Here is a 19,991-nt window from a genome sequence, read left to right as displayed (position 1 = left end):
GTTGTAACAAAATGGGGGAGCACATTTTAGTTGATGATACATGAATGGGGGAATATGTGATTGCTGATATCTGTGCGGGTATTCCCTATCGACTATGTGTGTAATTACCTGAAGGTTGTAGAGATGAAGATAAGACACAATTATGGTAAATGCAGTGGTATTCTATGTCAGGTTAATGAACATTTGTCGGTTGAAGTCTTGTTCGGTGTCTGTTGAATGCAGTCTTCTTTGGGCTTTTGCCAAAAGGTGTGGGCAAATAGCTTTGTCAATGTCCATAGACTTACAAAAGTGTTGGGCTAGCGTAATTTTAAAATTTCTAGGGAAACTGGGGGTCTATGGCATAGTTCATCAAATATCTGTGTATAAGGTTGTCAAAACTTCTTCTTTAATCCATCAGTTGTCTGTATACAGGGTCATCAAATTCCTCGTCAAAAGTGGGTCTTTTTACCTTGGAAAAACCGGAAAAACAGGTGAAAGAAACGGACCGTATAATCGCATTTTCATCACATCATTGTTTCTACAGTTGGGTCATAAATCAAATCCATTGGAATTACAATTTCCTCACTCCTTAGACTCATTACCCTGGTACTACGTTTGCACTTCATTAAAGCCTGACCGCATCTAAATATCAAGCCAATCGTTATGACAACACCTAAGATACATAGGAGAAACTTCCCTACATCCATTATGACTCCTTGAGCCCATTCTCCTAAACCAGAGAACCAATTTCGCGGGTTCAACCATGACACCCAACCAGTCAGCTCATTACCCACAGCAGCAAGGGTGAGATTGTGTCTCCTGCGAAATTCCCACTTTAATTGGAGAATATCGTCCATCTTTTGGTCTATGACCTCGACCGGATCCTCGGTACTATTCGTTATATATGTGCAGCATTTCACGCCGTACTGCGTTGCCAGTGTGACACAATATCCACCTGTTATTGCTGTGAGATAATTAAGAACCATTCTATGCTGAACCAGTTCTATTTTATAAGCTTGAAGTTCTCTTCCAGTATACCTAAACGTGTCATCATACATTTCTGTGATATTGTCTAACAAATTTGCAAGCGCAGAGATATATCTATAGTTCAGCACTCCTCTAGCGGTGCGAGTGAAATCTAACGCAAGTAGGACCTGAATCCCGGTGGATTCATGGATCATGTCAGAGGCCAAATGCTCTGTCCTTTCTGTCTGTTGCCTTTTAACTACGTGCTCGTAGTGGGTGTGAGTATAAGGAGCTTGGGCACCACGGTGTATATCTTTCATTTTGGCATGTGATACAGTCATTACTTCAGGCAGTACTTTTCCAATATAACACAATCCTTCAGAGTTTGGGGCAAGCCACTTATACGCCTTCCTCCCGCATATGAAATATGCATCATCGGGGAGAACATATGGGACGGAGTAGGACATTACCATATTACACATCTTCCATGTGAAATCTCCTAACCCTAATTCTCCCATCTGTCTAGTACACGTATCAGTTTGTACGATATGTGCACAGTATCCTGGTGATACCTCTCCAACTCTCGTAATCCTACTTCCTAGGGTGTACCTATATCGGAAAGATTTTTCTCTACTGGCTATGTGGCGTATAAGCTCTGTATCTGTCGGCATTCTATCTGCTCTATATGAAAAGGTCATGGTTTGGTTACTCCATGACACTTCCCAATTTCCCGGCTTTTGGGGATTGGAAATGTTAAAACATATTAGGGATCTATCCACAAGATATTGGTGGAGCTTCAAACTAGGAGGACTGGAGATATTAAACCTCCTGTCCACCGGTCTCCCACCCTTTAGCTCAAGTACCTCCCCTACCGTTAAAGGAAATGGTACTAGTCCTGATTTGCTATGACCTTGAGGTACTTGAGAGCATACCCAACAATCTGTTTGATTTAACACACTACCCACTAAGGAGTGATAGTCACTCAAGGGGTGCCGGTCCATGTGGATATTAAAACTGGATTGGCATTTCTTGATGCACCCATCCTCAACTACATTGTCACAGAGCCTACAGATACAGTTTTCTTCAGCTAACAATCCTTCACAATTCCTTCTATTGTCAATGCTATCGGATCGTTTTCTGATACTCGCCTTTACTTGTTGGTTAAGTTGTTCTTGGAAAACTACGCCTCCATCTTTGTCATCAGAACCCATTCCAGAACCTTTCTCGACCTCCATGGTACTCTCGCCGGAACAGACTGCTCTGGTCAACATCATGGTCAACAGGAAAATCCGGATCACAGTCTCTTGGGGCAAGTCCATCTTATAGGAGGAAACGAAGAAGAATGAGAAGGGGGAAAAAAATAATTTGAGGGAGAGAGGATGGGAAGTGGAAAAAAACAATAAAAGGGAACAGGGAATCGACAACTGCTTTTGATCTTGTGATTTTCAATGCTCAGGTGCCGCCTCAGTCCTCCTGGAACAGACACTCCAGTGATACAACTTCCTCTACCGTCTGTTCTGACAATGCTAAATTCCTTTGTCGTATAAACAACCCTTTATGAAGTCTAAGAACACTGTACGCTGCTTACTTAAGAAGTACCGTAAGGGTACGCTATTTGCGTAACGATCGCTCAGCCGTAGGCGAGACGCTCAAGCGTCACGTTCGCTCACGGCCCAGTGATCACAGGACAACACGTTATTGGTTATGACTAGAGTAATGATTCGCTATGGCGTAGCGGACGCTCGAGACCACGAGGAGATCACCAGCGGCGCAGACGCTCACAACGCTATACCTTTATGTCTAAACCTTATACCAATGAAATACACAGAATACCTTAATGTGAATACAGGGTGTAAGTGCAACCTTGTGTAACCTGACTAACTACAAAGCTGCTTGAGCGTCACCGACGCTCAAGTGAACACTTAACACTATAGGAAATACACAGATACTGGTTTAGGGTCCAAAGCCTATTAACTGTATTATATCTAATATACTTGTAAAAGGGGATAACAGTACAAATGATACACTACAATATAACAGAGACTTCCTAACCAAAATACAATACTATCTAATACAATTCAATACTAGTCTAGGGGAGATGTGAGAGAAAAGAGAAAGGAGAGAGAGAGAGAGAAATGGAGAGAGATGAGAGAAATTGGCTCACAGTAAGACAATGATTACGGAGAGAAACTTACGCACAAAGGGTATGATCGCATGCGCCTGGACATCCAGCACCCGATTTTCAGCAATGAGAACCGTTGAAGAGTGAGAGCTGGATGTGGTCGGCCTGCCTATTTATGCCCCACACACAATGCAATCCTACAGTCCCTACAATCCCATTGTCCATTGGACGTCGGAATTCGGCCCTGCATCATAACAAAAGGTCATAGGTTGATTCATACAGGTGGGCTGTGACGATTTCAAACAGCTCAGGTGGGTGGGGAACTAGGTTTCCCGCCGCATACTTGAGTATGAGTAAATAGTAGAAATGGACATAAACTTCTTATGTCCATAACTATTCGCACGAGCGATTAATACGCTCCAAACCAACACCGGAATATTGCTATTTAAATACTCTTCCGATGGGTACCAAACACTACTGCATGACTCCTGTTAGACCCTTCCTACGATACAAAGAGGGATTCCTCAGCTCAGGGACATTCTATATTAACCAAACTTTCAGAAACTATCAAAGGGATCATGATCTACAAACTACATTAATTGTGAAAATATGTAACGAATGAGTCGCACGCTACGACTACATAAACTCTACCGTAAATACGCATACCGTGCGCCCGCGGGTGCACGCTATTGCGGGTATGCGCCTTCACGGGAGAGCGTACGCATGCGCAGCGCGGACCAGTGTGCGGTGCAAATATGGCAGTGTGTATGGGGATATTTTTCTGACTTTGACAGTTCCTTATCACGGGACCTCTCTGGATCAGCAACCTTCTTACAATGGGACGAATGAACCCAAGTCTCTCTCTCGGCAACCTTCAATGCTGTAGTGCTAGTCAATAAGACTTGGTATGGTCCTTCCCATCTGTCAATAAGGCAACCTGAGCGTAGAAAATTCCGTATCATTACATAATTCCCAGGTTCAATGTCATGACAATTACTATCTGGTAAATCAGGAATCACTAACTTCAAATTATCATTCTGATTCCTTAGCTGTTTACTCATGTTAATCAAGTATTTTACAGTCACTTCATTGTTACACTTCAAATCATCCTGAGGGTTAATCATAACATGCGGTTGTCGACCAAACAAGATTTCAAAGGGAGACAGATTAAGAGGGGACCTGGGAGTGGTTCTGATGCTGTATAGTACAATGGGTAAAGCTTCTGGCCATGTCAATCCTGTTTCTGCCATAACTTTGCTCAGTTTATTTTTAATAGTGCTGTTCACTCTTTCCACCTTCGCACTCGCCTGTGGACGGTATGGAGTGTGCAGCTTGCTATCAATTCCCATCAACTTACACATTCCTTGAAAGACATCACCTGTAAAATGGGTACCCCTATCACTTTCGATAATTCTAGGGATACCATATCTACATACAAATTCCTGCACAATTTTCTTAGCAGTGAACATAGCGGTATTTGTGGCCGCCGGAAATGCTTCGACTCAATTTGAGAATACATCTATACAAACAAGTACATATTTCAAATTTCGACAAGGGGGTAATTGTATAAAGTCAATCTGTATTACCTGGAAAGGGCCGCCTGTAGGTGGGATATGAGATGGTTCTGTTGGTATTGCCTTTCCGATATTCTTTCTCAAGCAGGTAAGGCATGACATTGCTCTCTTACCTGCATGAGATGAAAATCCTGGGGCGCACCAATATGCTCTTACCAACTTGCACATTCCCTCCTTGCCTAGATGAGTCAGCCCGTGTGCTGCCTCAGCTAAACATGGAAGATATGCTCTGGGGGCCACTGGTTTACTTTGTCCATCCGTCCAGAGTCCTGAGGACTCCTGGCCATATCCCTTTGCCTTCCAGACTGCCTTTTCCTGTGTGGAACACAAATTTTGCATTTCACACAGCTTCTGTGTGTTGATGGTATTAAATACCATCAGTTGTGTGGTGTCTGTCTGTCTGGGGGTACCAGCTGCTAACTTAGCAGCTTCGTCTGCTCTGCTGTTACCAAGTGATACTGGGTCCTGGCTATATGTGTGTGCTTTACACTTGATAACAGCCACTCTGTCGGGTTCCTGTATCGCTGTTAGAAGCCTTTTTATGTGAGCTGCATGCGCTACCGGTGTACCAGCTGCCGTCATGAAATTTCTGAGGCGCCATAGGGCTCCGAAATCATGGACTACCCCGAATGCGTATCTAGAGTCGGTGTAGATATTGGCTGATTTGCCCTTAGCCAATTCACATGCTCTGGTTAGGGCGACCAGTTCAGCAACCTGGGCTGAGTGAGGTGGGCCTAGCGGTTCTGCTTCTATGGTGCCTTGGTCATCTACGACTGCGTATCCAGTACACAAGTCTCCCGAGTCCGACTGTCTGTGACAACTACCATCCGTGTAGAAGGTAAGATCTACATCTTCCAGTGGGTTGTCACTGATGTCAGGCCTTGCGGTAAAATTTTGGGTCAAATATTCCATACAATCATGTGTGTCCTCCTTTGTATTAAATTCTCCTTCCCCACCACTCTCATCCTCCACCCTTTGTGCCTGTCCAGGCACACCTGGGAGATATGTTGCAGGATTTAATGCACTGCATCTCCTTATGGTGATGTTTACGGGGGCCATTAGTGCCAATTCCCATCTTGTAAACCGCGCTGATGAGACGTGTCTGGTTTGGGCAGAATTTAGCAAGGCTGACACTGCATGTGGTGTATGAATTGTGAGGTTGTGACCTAGCACTACATCTTCGCTTTTCGTTACTAGCAATGCTATCGCAGCAACGCTTCGCAAGCATGTGGGGAGGGATCGCGCTACCGTATCTAGCTGAGCGCTGTAGTATGCTACCGGCCTGCTGGCATCACCGTGCTTTTGGGTTAGGACGCCTGCTGCGCAACCAGCACTTTCTGTTCCGTACAGCTCAAAGGGTTTCCCATAGTCTGGCATACCTAATGCTGGTGCCTGCGTTAGGCACTGTTTAAGTCTCTCAAATGCCATCTCGGACTCGTCTGTGTGCGAAATCCGATCAGGCTTGTTTGAGGAAACCATCTCCTGCAAAGGTAATGCTAGAATGGAAAATCCTGGGATCCAGTTACGGCAATACCCACACATTCCTAAAAACGTTCTGATCTGTTGCTGGGTTTGTGGCAGAGTCATGTCTCTAATTGCTTGAATTCTATCAGCGGTCAGGTGTCTCAGTCCTTGTGTTAGACAGTGTCCCAAATATTTTACTTTAGTTTGGCATAATTGCAACTTGTCTTTGGAAACCTTGTGTCCTGTGTCTGAAAGATGAAACAGGAGCTGTTTCGTATCTTTCAGGGACGCTTCCAATGAATCTGAACACAGTAGTAAATCATCCACATACTGTATCAATACTGATCCACTCTCTGGTTGAAAAGACTGTAAACAATCATGCAAAGCCTGGGAAAATATACTTGGACTGTCTATGAAACCTTGTGGTAATCGAGTCCATGTGTATTGGACTCCTCTGTATGTAAATGCAAACAAATATTGGCTGTCAGGGTGCAGAGGTACCGAAAAGAAAGCGGAGCAGAGGTCAATAACAGTGAAAAATTTCGCAGTGGGAGGGATTTGCATAAGGATGACAGCTGGATTTGGCACTACGGGGAACTGACTCTCAACTATTTTGTTAATCCCCCTTAGATCCTGCACTAGCCTGTAACCCCTCCCCCCACTCTTTTTAACAGGGAAGATGGGACTATTGGCTGTGCTGGATGTTCTTACCAGAATGCCCTGTTGTAGCAAGCGCTCTATTACTGGGTATACTCCTAACTCCACCTCTGGCTTCAGAGGGTATTGTGGGATTTTTGGAGCTATCCTACCATCTTTTACTTGCACAACTACTGGAGCTACGTTTGCCATCAATCCAGTGTCTTGTCCGTCTTTGGTCCACAGTGACTCTGGTATCTGGGATGTCATTTCTTCTACTTGGGATGGAGTCCTATTTGTCATAATGGTATGTGACATTAATTTTGATGGGGAGTCTAACATGTCTCGCACTTCCTGAGCGTGATTCTCAGGTATGTCCAAGAATACACCTTCAGGAGTACAATAAATGACGCACCCCATTTTACACAATAAGTCTCTTCCCAGGAGATTTGTCGGTGCCGATGCAGCCAGCAAAAAGGAATGCTTGGTATGTAAAGGCCCTATTGTAATCTCGGCTGGTTTGCTAACAGGGTAGTGCTGGACTACTCCCGTTACTCCCATGGCTGGAATTGTCTTACCAGTGGTTCTCATGCCCACTGTCGAATTTATCACTGATTTGGCCGCCCCCGTATCTACAAGAAAGTTTAATGATTTACCAGCTACATTAATTGCAATTTCGGGTTCACTTCCAAGACTTGCAATCAATTTTACTGGCTGCAGATTACAGGTATGGCCACACCCCTATTGGGTATGGTGACCTCCCTGAATCCCGCTGGCAGCAACTACTTGTGAAGGGGTTAAATGGGAACTACCAGAGGCTTGCCAGTCTCTGTTCGGGGGGTATCTTTTTGTTTCCCCTGCATGTGGCTCATAACTCCGTTTCTGCGGACCCTGCTCCCAATGTCGTGTGTAGTGTCGTTGTCTAGGGGGTTGATAAGACTTTTGTATGTTTCTCGATTTACAGTCTCGTGCAAAGTGTCCCTCTCTATGACAGGAATAACAGGTTACCACATTCGACTTACCCACAGGGTTTGGTGATTTATACAAAGGCTGCCTTGTGGTCAGGGCCTGTATACTTACGGCCATTAACTTATCACCTTGTAATTCCCTGTGTCTGGTGATATTCCGATCGTGATCCACAGCTGCCTCTCTCAAAGTAGCCACCGACAGACCTCGCCAACATGGTTGCGTGGTCTGTACCCTTGTCTTTAATGCCTCTTTTAAACCATCCATTAGTACAGATACTGCTACTTCTCGATGGTTTATGTTTGTTTTAATGTCCTCTATGCCTGTGTATTTTGCCATATCTAGTAATGCCCTGTGAAAATATTCTGCAGCAGTTTCTGACTCTTTTTGTTTAATGGAGAAAATCTTGTTCCATTTAACTACAGCTGGAAAATACTCCTTTAACTGTAAACTTATCCTTTTTACATTGTCTTTGTTGTACACATCTGTAAGAGGTACATCCTGATCCAATCCACAGTCAGCTAAAAATTGAGCCGAGTCGACATTGGAGGGTAAACAAGCCCTCAGCAATACCTGCCAGTCTTTGTTATTGGGCTCTAATGTGTTCCCTAGGTCTCTGATGTATTTCTGGCTAGCAACTAAGTCTTTCCTAGGGTCAGGGAATTCAGACACTATGGTTCTTAATTCCATTCGGGAAAATGGGCTGTACATGGCAATGTTCCTAACAGGAGTGACTCCTGACGTGTCAGTTTTCCCATTTGGCACTGCTATTACCCTAACAGGATTTAGTATAGCAACATCATTCTGTGTAGATTCTACAGCCTGTGGTGAAATGGTTTCAGCATAGTGTATGGTGCCGTACTTACCCGTAGATACGACCTCACCTGTCCCTCCGCTAGGGGCCTTTGTTACTAATCTTAAGGGTTGGGCCGTGCCTACTGTTGTTTCTGATATGGTGGCTGCTAGAGAGAGCGCCGATATTGTTGCCGATTCGTCCTCTTGATCACACTCCTGGGGAAAGTTCAAAACAGGGTACAACTTGCACGGGTTAATACTTGCATTGGTTAACTTATTAACATTTACACAGTTGCTAAGTGTTTGTTTGTTACACCCTAATGCGTCATTCTCCGCAACCAATTTCTCTCCTGATATGTATGGTGGCGGCGGGGCCGTGGCTATCAGTTTCCTGATAGGATTAGATCCCGCCGCCTGAGCCAATCCTCTCTGTATTTCACCCTCCTGTTGCCATAACTGCAAATAATCATAATGTTTGATTCGTCTCTTTGTTGATTTAATGAGACATATCCTCCTCCTTAGATTTTGTAACACTTCTGGGCTAAAGCTGCCTACTCTTGGGAACTTCTCCCCGTCATGTACCGTCATTCTCTCCCATTCATCACATAAAACCTCTGTGTGTGAACCGTATTTTTCACACATTACGTACCTTGCCGACCCGATTGGTCGGTTTACTGAATCAACCCGAACCGAGGTTGATCGCCCCCTACCTGAACAATTGGCCCCCATACCTGTAGGTGTTGCTTTCACCACCTCTGACCTTCAATCAGGGTCTTCAGCGAACCCTTACAAAAACCAAAATGTTCAAGATAGGCTGACGGTGGCGGTTTACCGAGTACCCCACTCACTCGCCCACGCCGACCAATACGACCTACACACTGCCCTAGTGCTGGCGTACTCGACCCAGGGCCCCTATGAACCTTTGTTTACTGGAACATGTGAGTGTGATCCGCAGAGCATTAACCCTTTCCAGTAACTGTTGGTTGTTGGATAATTCCTGAGTGACCAGCGAACTTCCCTTTAGAAAATAAAAAATTACACAAATCACGTCAGAATGTACAAATAGTGTTTATGACCCGTTTCGTACACAAATGGTACTGGTCAGATTAACTAATGCACACAATTGCGTGCGGTACAATCAGTCTGCACATAAGCAACTAATCTTATGTGCAGAGCGACCAGTGGAATCGAAAATTGCGGCTGCGAATTCCTTCAGCCTGAGCTTTATTGGCCTATATGGGTTCTGCACCAACCCCCTGGGTTGTGCTCTTTTCTCTATTTATAGCGGACTTCCTTGTCTGCTGTACCTGGACCTCCTGGTCTGTTCTGGACCTCCTGGTCTGTGCTACAGTATGACCTCCTGGTCTGCTATACTCTAATGCTCAGATTTTATGTTTAACAAGGGATGCCTCCCTAGCCACCATGCACGTCACTTACATGTATGTACCCTGCGAGAACTCGACTTCTTGTGGTTCAACCTCAAAAAATTGTATAAACTTATATATGCAAACACTCACTCACCACATGTACACTTTTGTTTCTATTTCTATTTCTATTTCTGTGCAGAAATTTTCTTTCCTTTAGACCAGATGTGTTGTAAATTTGGAGAAGGATCTGTTAGTCTAAATTTCGGACACTAAAATAGATTTGCGCTATTTATCGCGTTGCCACCTTTTCGCCTGTTACAATAACACTAGCGTGTGATTTGAGTTACGTGGGCGTACCCGGACGCTCCGTTGCGTAATATACGCTGCGTGCGTCGGCCTTTGAGTTGCATACGCGAGTCTCACCCTTTGTTAGAGACACGTGTACACAAAGCAAATATCCACCGTAACACAATTTTACACGTTTATCAATGTAGATGATCCTCGATCATCTACCGAACACCACACCAATCTCTCCTTGTATCTTTAGGTAGAGTTGCGTGCGTGCTTTGCAATTTATCCCTTAATGTATTACTTTTATACTTTAACTATGAAATAGCGACAAATCTCTCTTAGCACGTTTATCAATTATAAAATGGCAAACAGGAGAGTGATATATGAAAATACACGAATAAAAAGAAATGCAGATATGCGTGTGTACGTACGCAAGACAGAAAATAACGTTTTAAAAGACACTAGCGTTTTGTTCTTACCTCCTGTTCCGGATTCCCTCAGCACCCTTTACTAAGCGAAGCAGACGCTTATCCAGACAGCACTACGAGGAATATGATCTCCCGCCCTTTGCTGATAGATAATGTCTGCTGAAATTACCTAGTATAGATATGTGAAGGACGGACGAGCCGCCAATTGATAAAGCTAAATATTTATCTTACTTAAAACCCTTTAAGAGGCCTAAGAACACTGTACGCTATTGACATCTGGAGTACCGTAAGGGTACGCACGTTGCGTAACAATCGCTTAGCCGTAGTCGAGACGCTTACGCGTTACGTTCGCTCACGGCCAAGAGATCACAGGCAGGCCCGCTATTGGCTGCCGACTAACGTTATGGTTCGCTATAGCGTAGCGGACGCTCGGGACCACGAGGAGATCACCAGCGGCGCAGACGCTCACAACGTTAAACCTTTACATGTAAACCATGAACAATGTATTATACAGAAAAACCTTAGTGTAATGGTGGGGTGTAGATGCAACACAATGTAACCTTATTAACTTAAAGCTGTTCGAGCGTCTCCGACGCTCTGAGAATACTTAACACTATAAGAAATACACAAATACCGGGCTTAGGGTCTAACGCCTTATATGAATGTTATACTTGCAAAAGAATAATACAATACAAGTCATACACTACCAATATAACATAGACTAACTAACCAGATAACTACACAGGAAATACAATACAATACAAGTACGTTTAAGGGAAAATGAGAGAAAGAGGAGAAGAGAGAGAGAGAGAGAGAGAGAGAGAGAGATATGGCCCACAATACCAATAAAGACAATATGATTGCGGAGAAAACTTACGCTCAAGGGAAACAATCGCATGCGCCTCTGGATATCCAGCTCCCGATTATCAGCAATGAGAACCGTTGAAGAGTGAGAGCTGGATATGATCGGCTTGTCTATTTATGCCCCACACACAATACAATTCAATGGTCCCTACAATCTCATTGTTCATTGGACACAGGAATTCGTCTTTGCATTATAACAAAAGGTCATAGGTTGATTCATACAGGTGGGCTGTGACTATTTCCAACTGCTCAGGTGGGTGGGAAACTAGGTTTCCCGCCGCATGGATAAGTAAGTGCAAATATAGTAAAAGTACATAAACTTCTTATGTCCATAACTATTCGCACGAGCGATTAATCTGCTTCAAACCAACACCGGAATATTGCTAATTAAATACTCTTCCGATGGATACTAAACACCACTGTATTACTCCTGTCTGACCCTTCGTATCAAACAAAGAGGGATCTCTCTGTCTATGAACATGCTACCTTAACTAAACTTTCAGATTCTATCAAAGGGACCATAATCTACAAAATACATTATATAGTTAAAATATGTTACGAACGAGTCGCCCGCCAGACGCACATAAACTTTACCGTAAATGCGCACACTGTGCGCCCGCGGGTGCACGCAACAGCGAGTATGCGCACGCACGGCAGGGCTCATGAACATGCAACAGGCACTCGCATGAGGTGCAAATATGGCAGTGTGTAGCGTGATATTTTTTTGACTTTGACACTCCATATATTCATTAACATGATATTGTAATGTGGTATACCGTCAGATAGATTTGTGCTTATGTGGAAGGTATAGTAAAAATTAAAATAAGATCTTCACAGTGAAATTGATACAAATACCATCTCTGTCATAAACAGCTACAATATTGCAACAGCTGTAGCAACATTTCATGTAACCACAGAATAAAGTAACACACCTTTCTTACTGGAAGAATTAACAACACGCACATCAATACAGTGGTTCAGCTTTTTAATATCACATTAAGTCTGCACAATTAATAATTTTCATTTATTTTTTCATTTTTTATTTTTTCATTATCTTTATTAATAATTTTTTTCATTATTATTTTTTCACTTGCACATATTTCGTAAGCTTTAACATATACCAATAAAAGTTATTTTTTAATCAATTTGTGGTCCTCTCCCCTAAGGGGCGTGGACTTTTAGGATATACTAGTGTATTCGTTTTGAGTGTGCCCTTATACGGAATACTTTTTTCTCTCTAGTTTATTTAGAATAAATTCCATTCGGCAGGTTCCATGCAAGGATCTTCCAGTGGGATCTGTTGGACAAGTGGTCCGGGTAGCATCGTCAGATGCATCGGCTGATAACCCTGTCTCCGAGGGCCAGCGTGTCTCTGCTGTGGTGGCTGCAGAGTGCTCATCTTCTAGAGGGCCGCAGATTCGGCATACAGGACTGGGTCCTGGTGACCACGGATGCCAGCCTTCCAGGCTGGGGGGCAGTCACACAGGGAAGAAACTTCCAAGGACTATGGACGAGTCAGGAGACTTCCCTACATATAAATATTCTGGAACTAAGGGCCATTTACAATGCCCTAAGTCAGGCAAGACCCCTGCTTCAACACCAGCCGGTGCTGATCCAGTCAGACAACATCACGGCGGTCGCCCATGTAAACCGACAGGGCGGCACGAGAAGCAGGATGGCGATGGCAGAAGCCACAAGGATTCTCCGTTGGGTGGAGAATCACGTGTTAGCACTGTCAGCAGTGTTCATTCCGGGAGTGGACAACTGGGAAGCAGACTTCCTCAGCAGGCACGACCTCCACCCGGGAGAGTGGGGACTTCATCCAGAAGTCTTCCAAATGATTGTACACCAGTGGGAAAGGCCACAGGGGGACATGATGGCGTCCCGCCTCAACAAAAAGCTAAAAAGATATTGCGCCAGGTCAAGGGACCCTCAGGCGATAGCTGTGGATGCTCTGGTAACACCGTGGGTGTACCAGTTGGTGTATGTGTTCCCTCCTCTGCCTCTCATACCCAAGGTACTGAGAATAATAAGAAAGAGAGGAGTAAGAACTATACTCGTGGTTCCGGATTGGCCAAGAAGATCTTGGTACCCAGAACTTCAAGAAATGATCTCAGAGGACCCATGGCCTCTGCCGCTCAGACAGGACCTGCTGTAGCAGGGACCCTGTCTGTTCCAAGACTTACCGCGGCTGCGTTTGACGGCATGGCGGTTGAACACCGGATCCTAAAGGAAAAAGGCATTCCGGAGGAAGTCATCCCTACGCTGATTAAGGCGAGGAAAGATGTGACCGCAAAACATTATCACCGTATTTGGCGAAAATATGTTGCTTGGTGTGAGGCCAGAAAGGCCCCAACGGAGGAATTTCAACTGGGTCGATTCCTGCACTTTCTACAGTCAGGGGTGACTATGGGCCTAATATTGGGTTCCATTAAGGTCCAGATTTCGGCTCTGTCCATTTTCTTCCAAAAAGAACTGGCTTCCCTGCCTGAAGTTCAGACTTTTGTTAAGGGAGTGCTGCATATTCAGCCCCCGTTTGTGCCTCCAGTGGCACCGTGGGATCTCAACGTGGTGTTGTATTTCCTGAAGTCGCATTGGTTTGAGCCACTTAAAACCGTGGAGCTAAAATACCTCACGTGGAAAGTGGTCATGCTGTTGGCCTTGGCGTCGGCCAGGCGTGTATCAGAATTGGCGGCTTTGTCATGCAAAAGCCCTTATCTGATTTTTCATATGGATAGGGCGGAATTGAGGAGGCGTTCCCAATTTCTCCCTAAGGTGGTTTCAGCTTTTCATGTGAACCAACCTATTGTGGAGCCTGTGGCTACTCGGGACTTGGAGGACTCCAAGTTGCTGGACGTAGTCAGGGCCCTGAAAATATATGTTCCAGGACGGCTGGAGTCAGAAAAACTGACTCGCTATTTATCCTGCATGCACTCAACAAGCTGGGTGCTCCTGCTTCAAAGCAGTCTATTGCGCGCTGAATCTGTAGCACGATTCAACTTGCACATTTTGCGGCTGGACTGCCGCATCCTAAATCTGTAAAAGCCCATTCCACGAGGAAAGTGGGCTCTTCTTGGGCGGCTGCCCGAGGGGTCTCGGCTTTACAACTTTGCCGAGCTGCTACTTGGTCGGCAGTGGCGGAACTAGCGAGCGGTGGGCCCAGGTGCGACAAAATGCTTTGGGGCCCCCCCCCCCCACACACACACACACATCCCATCCAAGTCCACCCCCTCACCCCTGGAGAGGATCTGGTGAGGGGGACCTGCTCAGGGCCAGAGAAATGGATACCTAGCAACAGTGCCGTAACTAGACATTTTAGCACTGTGTGCAAGAAACGGCATCGGAGCCCCACCCCTGCATGCAAAACAGGGGCAGTGCGCGCCGTAGGCGCGCGCAAAAATACATAGTGGCGTGGCTTCGTGGGGAAGGGGTGTGGCCATAAAATAATACCAATTCATAAAACGGTACACAGTAGTCTCCATTATTCAAATTACGCCGCACAGTAGCACCACTACACCAGGTAGAGCCCCTTTTACACCTTACAGCGGACAGATTCCTCTTTTTACACATTACGGCAGACAGCGTGCACTTTTTACACATAACGGCAGACAGCGTGCACTTTTTACACATAACGGCAGACAGCGTGCCCTTTTTACACATAACGGCAGACAGCGTGCCCTTTTTACACATAACGGCAGACCGCGTGCCCTTGTTACACATAGCGGCAGACAGCGTACACTTTTTACACATAACGGCAGACAGCGTCCCCTTTTTACACATAACGGCAGACAGCGTCCCCTTTTTACACATTACGGCAGACAGCGTCCCCATTTTTACACATTACGGCAGGCAGATTCCCCATTTTTACACATTGCGGTAGGCAGATAACCCCTTTTTACACATAGCGGCAGGCAGTCCCCCATTTTTACACATTGCGGCAGGCTGATTCCCCCTTTTTACACATTACGGCAGACAGCGTGCCCTTGTTACACATTACGGCAGACAGCGTCCCCATTTTTACACATTACGGCAGGCAGATTCCCCATTTTTACACATTGCGGCAGGCAGATTACCCCTTTTTACACATAGCGGCAGGCAGATTACCCCTTTTTACACATAGCGGCAGGCAGTCCCCCATTTTTACACATTGCGGCAGGCTGATTCCCCCTTTTTACACATTACGTCAGGCAGTCCCCCCTTTTTACACATTGCGGCAGGCTGATTCCCCCTTTTTACACATTACGTCAGGCAGTCCCCCTTTTTTACACATTGCGGCAGGCAGGCCCAAGAAAGAAAGAAAGAGAAAGAAAGAAAGAAAAAGAGAAAAAGAAAGAAAGAAGAATTATGCTTACCCTCTCCGTCGGCTCAGGCTCCTCGGTGCAGCCGCGTTAGACGATTCCCGGGCAGTAGAGGAGGTGGAGGACGGAGGTGAAGGAGAGAGCCGCAGCAGCGCTGTGTTACTGGTGGAGGCGCTGCTGCTGCTGCCCCTCTGCTTCCCTATAGGCTGTTCTCGGAAGACAGCCTATAGTGAAGCAGAGGGGCAGCAGCAGCAGCGCCTCCACCAGTAACAAAGCGCTGCTGCGGCTCCCTCCTTCACCTCACTCCTCCTTCTTCCCCTGTCCGTGCCGCTGCTCCTCTCCGGGCGGCTGTGCGCTGTGGGCAGCGGTTTGCCTGCAGCGCACAGCGGCATGTAATGAGTCAGTTTGACTCATTACATGCTTGGGCCCCTGGACAGAGGCGGGCCCCAGTGCAACGCACTGCTTGCACTGCCGGTAGTTCCACCTCTATTGGTCGGGTTCAAACACTTTTGCAAGATTCTACAAGTTTGATACCCTGGCTAAGGAGGACCTTGAGTTTGCTCATTCGGTGCTGCAGAGTCATCCGCACTCTCCCGCCCGTTTGGGAGCTTTGGTATAATCCCCATGGTCCTTACGGAGTTCCCAGCATCCACTAGGACATCAGAGAAAATAAGATTTTACTCACCGGTAAATCTATTTCTCGTAGTCCGTAGTGGATGCTGGGAGCCCGTCCCAAGTGCGGATTGTCTGCAATACATGTATATAGTTATTGCCTAACTAAAGGGTTATTGTTATGAGCCATCCGTTGAATGAGGCTCAGTTGTTATTCATACTGTTAACTGGGTATAGTATCACGAGTTATACGGTGTGATTGGTGTGGCTGGTATGAGTCTTACCCGGGATTCCAAATCCTTCCTTATTGTGTCAGCTCTTCCGGGCACAGTATCCTAACTGAGGTCTCGAGGAGGGTCATAGTGGAAGGAGCCAGTGCACACCAGGTAGTCCTAAAGCTTTCTTTAGTTGTGCCCAGTCTCCTGCGGAGCCGCTATTCCCCATGGTCCTTACGGAGTTCCCAGCATCCACTACGGACTACGAGAAATAGATTTACCGGTGAGTAAAATCTTATTTTTCATTGCCGTAATCATGCATCGGATGGCCCTTGTGGATTGTACATTTGTCTCATCCTCGTCGACACTTGAGTCAGACTCCGTGTCGACATCTGTGTCTGCCATCTGAGGTAGCGGGCGTTTTTGAGCCCCTGATGGCCTCTGAGATGCCTGGGCAGGCGCGGGCTGAGATGCCAGCTGTCCCAAAGCTGCGTCATCGAACCTTTTATGCAAGGAGTTGACACTGTCGGTTAATACCTTCCACATATCCATCCACTCTGGTGTCGGCCCCGCAGGGGGCGACATCACACTTATCGGCACCTGCTCCGCCTCCACGTAAGCGTCCTCATGAAACATGTCGACACAGCTGTACCGACACACCGCACACACACACAGGGAATGCTCTGACTGAGGACAGGACCCCACAAAGTCCTTTGGGGAGACAGAGAGAGAGTATGCCAGCACACACCAGAGCGCTATATAACAGAGGGATTTACACTATAATGAGTGATTTTTCCCAATAGCTGCTTATTATCCTATTTGCGCCTAAATTTATGTGCCCCCCCTCTCTTTTTTACCCTTTCCGTAGTGTATACTGCAGGGGAGAGCCTGGGGAGCGTCCTTCCAGCGGAGCTGTGAAGAGAAAATGGCGCTGGCTGTGCTGAGGAAGATAGCCCCGCCCCTTCAGCGGCGGGCTTCTCCCGCTTTTTTAATAATAATTATGGCGGGGGATTAGGCACATATACAGTTTAGAACTGTATTATGTGCATTTTGCCACTTAAGGTATACTAATTGCAGCCCGGGGCGCCCCCCCCCCCCAGCGCCCTGCACCCACCAGTGACCGGAGCGTGTGGTGTGCTGTGGGAGCAATGGCGCACAGCTGCAGTGCTGTGCGCTACCTTATTGAAGACCGGAGTCTTCAGCCGCCGATTTTCTCCGGAATCTTCCGTCTTCTGGCTCTGCAAGGGGGACGGCGGCGCGGCTCCGGGAACGGACGATCGAGGTCTGGCCCTGTGTTCGATCCCTCTGGAGCTAATGGTGTCCAGTAGCCTTAGAAGCACAAGCTAGCTGCAAGCAGGTAGGTTCGCTTCTCTCCCCTCAGTCCCTCGTAGCAGTGAGTCTGTTGCCAGCAGATCTCACTGAAAATAAAAAACCTAACAAATACTTTCTTTTCTAGGAGCTCAGGAGAGCCCACTAAGTGCATCCAGCTCTGGCCGGGCACAGATTCTAACTGAGGTCTGGAGGAGGGGCATAGAGGGAGGAGCCAGTGCACACCAGATGTAGTACCTAATCTTTCTTTAAAGAGTGCCCAGTCTCCTGCGGAGCCCGTCTATTCCCCATGGTCCTTACGGAGTACCCAGCATCCACTAGGACGTCAGAGAAAAGGTGCTTCATCAAAATATAAAGTGCTTAGTGCTTCAATGATATACAAGGTACTATATGCCTATAAGCATTAAGTCTCAAATGTGCATACAAAGTATTTTATAATAGTGACGGCTACATACAGTGCATAGAATACAAGAAATATTAAAAAAAATACAAAGAATTATACAACTTGGAATAAACCAAGCCCTGTATATATACTAGTGACACTAGCAGGGGATGTATTATATATATATATATATATATATATATATACCATGCAGTGTGACCCGGCACTCCTCACGCTCCCCAGCGTTGTGAAATACTTGCCCCCGTGCCTTTGACCTCCTGGATACGATCCCCTATACAACGGCAGCAATGAGGGCGGCACTGGGAGACGTAGCAAATAAGTTGAAGAAAAAGTGCTTTAATTAATCTACGTTTCGGGGACACAGCCCCTTCGTCAGGATACAATATTAGACAATATTCAGTGTTTAAATACCTGTGCATAAGGAGGTTTCTCACCGCCGTCGCCCGTTGCGCTGCCCGGATCCCGGAACTGACGTCACTCCCCCCACAGGAAGTGATGCGTCACTGGTCCGTCTAGCCGGCGCTCTCGGGCTGTTGGAGATAAAGTAACCAAGGCAACGTCAACAACATTCGTGACCTCTTGATGAAATACAAAACATAACGACAAAATCCCTAATACTCCTGCCCTTAGAGTAACTATTGAGGAGTCTAGATTGGTAAGATTCACCCAAATCCTTATCAGAAGCTATAATCGGCCATAGTTGTTTGGTTCTAGAGGCTATATGGTTGCTGCTGGTACTGAATTGTGTTACCCAAGGTACCCTCCCTTTAAGTTGTTTGGGAACCTTGGGAGCCAGCAGCTGCTGCCTTGCTCTCCCTACGGCTTTTCGTTTGGCTTGTTCCAGAAGCTCATACGGGTAGCCTCTCTCTCTAAACTTAGTAGTCATTATTGCCAGTTGTTTGTCACGTTCTGCCGCTGTGTTAGTAATGCGACAGACCCGTAAAAACTGGGAATAGGGCAAACCCCGGATGGTAGCTTTCGGGAGAAAGCTATCGAATTTTAACAAATTATTTCTGTCAGTAGCCTTAGTGAACAGTTTTGTGCCAATTGTCCCATCTATGATGGTAATGCATACATCGAGAAAATTAATTTGTGTGCCATCCATCTCCATGGTGAATTTAATGGGGCTGGGTGAAGAATTATGCTGTTCAATAATCTCAATCAATTTATCTCTTGAGCCTCCCCAGAAAATCAGTACGTCATCTATATAACGCTGGTATAGACATAACTGTGAAGTAATAGTGCAATCCTGTAAGAATAATTCTCTTTCAAGTTCCCACATGTACGAATTGGCGAACGCCGGGGCCACAGCCGACCCCATGGCACAGCCAGTGCATTGAATGTAAAAATTGTTGTCGTACATGAAATAATTATGTACCAATGTAAACTCTAGAAGTGACAGAAAAAAATTCAATGTCTGGGCCAGTATAATGGGGATTATTGGTTATAAGATGTTTAACCTCCTGTACACCTGCCCCGTGAGGGATACAGGTGTATAGGCTCGCCACATCTATGGATGCTAAAGTGACCTCATGGGGTAGTGTCCCCATTTTCTCTAGTAGACATAACAAAGAGGATGTATCTTTCAGGTGAGTAGGTGTATTTTGTATACAGGGTTGTAGAAAACTGTCACAAAAAACTGAAACCACCTCACACAATGCCCCTCTGGCCGAAATTATGGG

This window comes from Pseudophryne corroboree (genome assembly GCF_028390025.1).
Source record: "Pseudophryne corroboree isolate aPseCor3 chromosome 2 unlocalized genomic scaffold, aPseCor3.hap2 SUPER_2_unloc_5, whole genome shotgun sequence".
Classification (NCBI taxonomy): Eukaryota; Metazoa; Chordata; class Amphibia; order Anura; family Myobatrachidae; genus Pseudophryne; species Pseudophryne corroboree.
The sequence above is the reverse complement of the archived record's forward strand: the minus strand, read 5'-3'. Positions refer to the sequence as shown.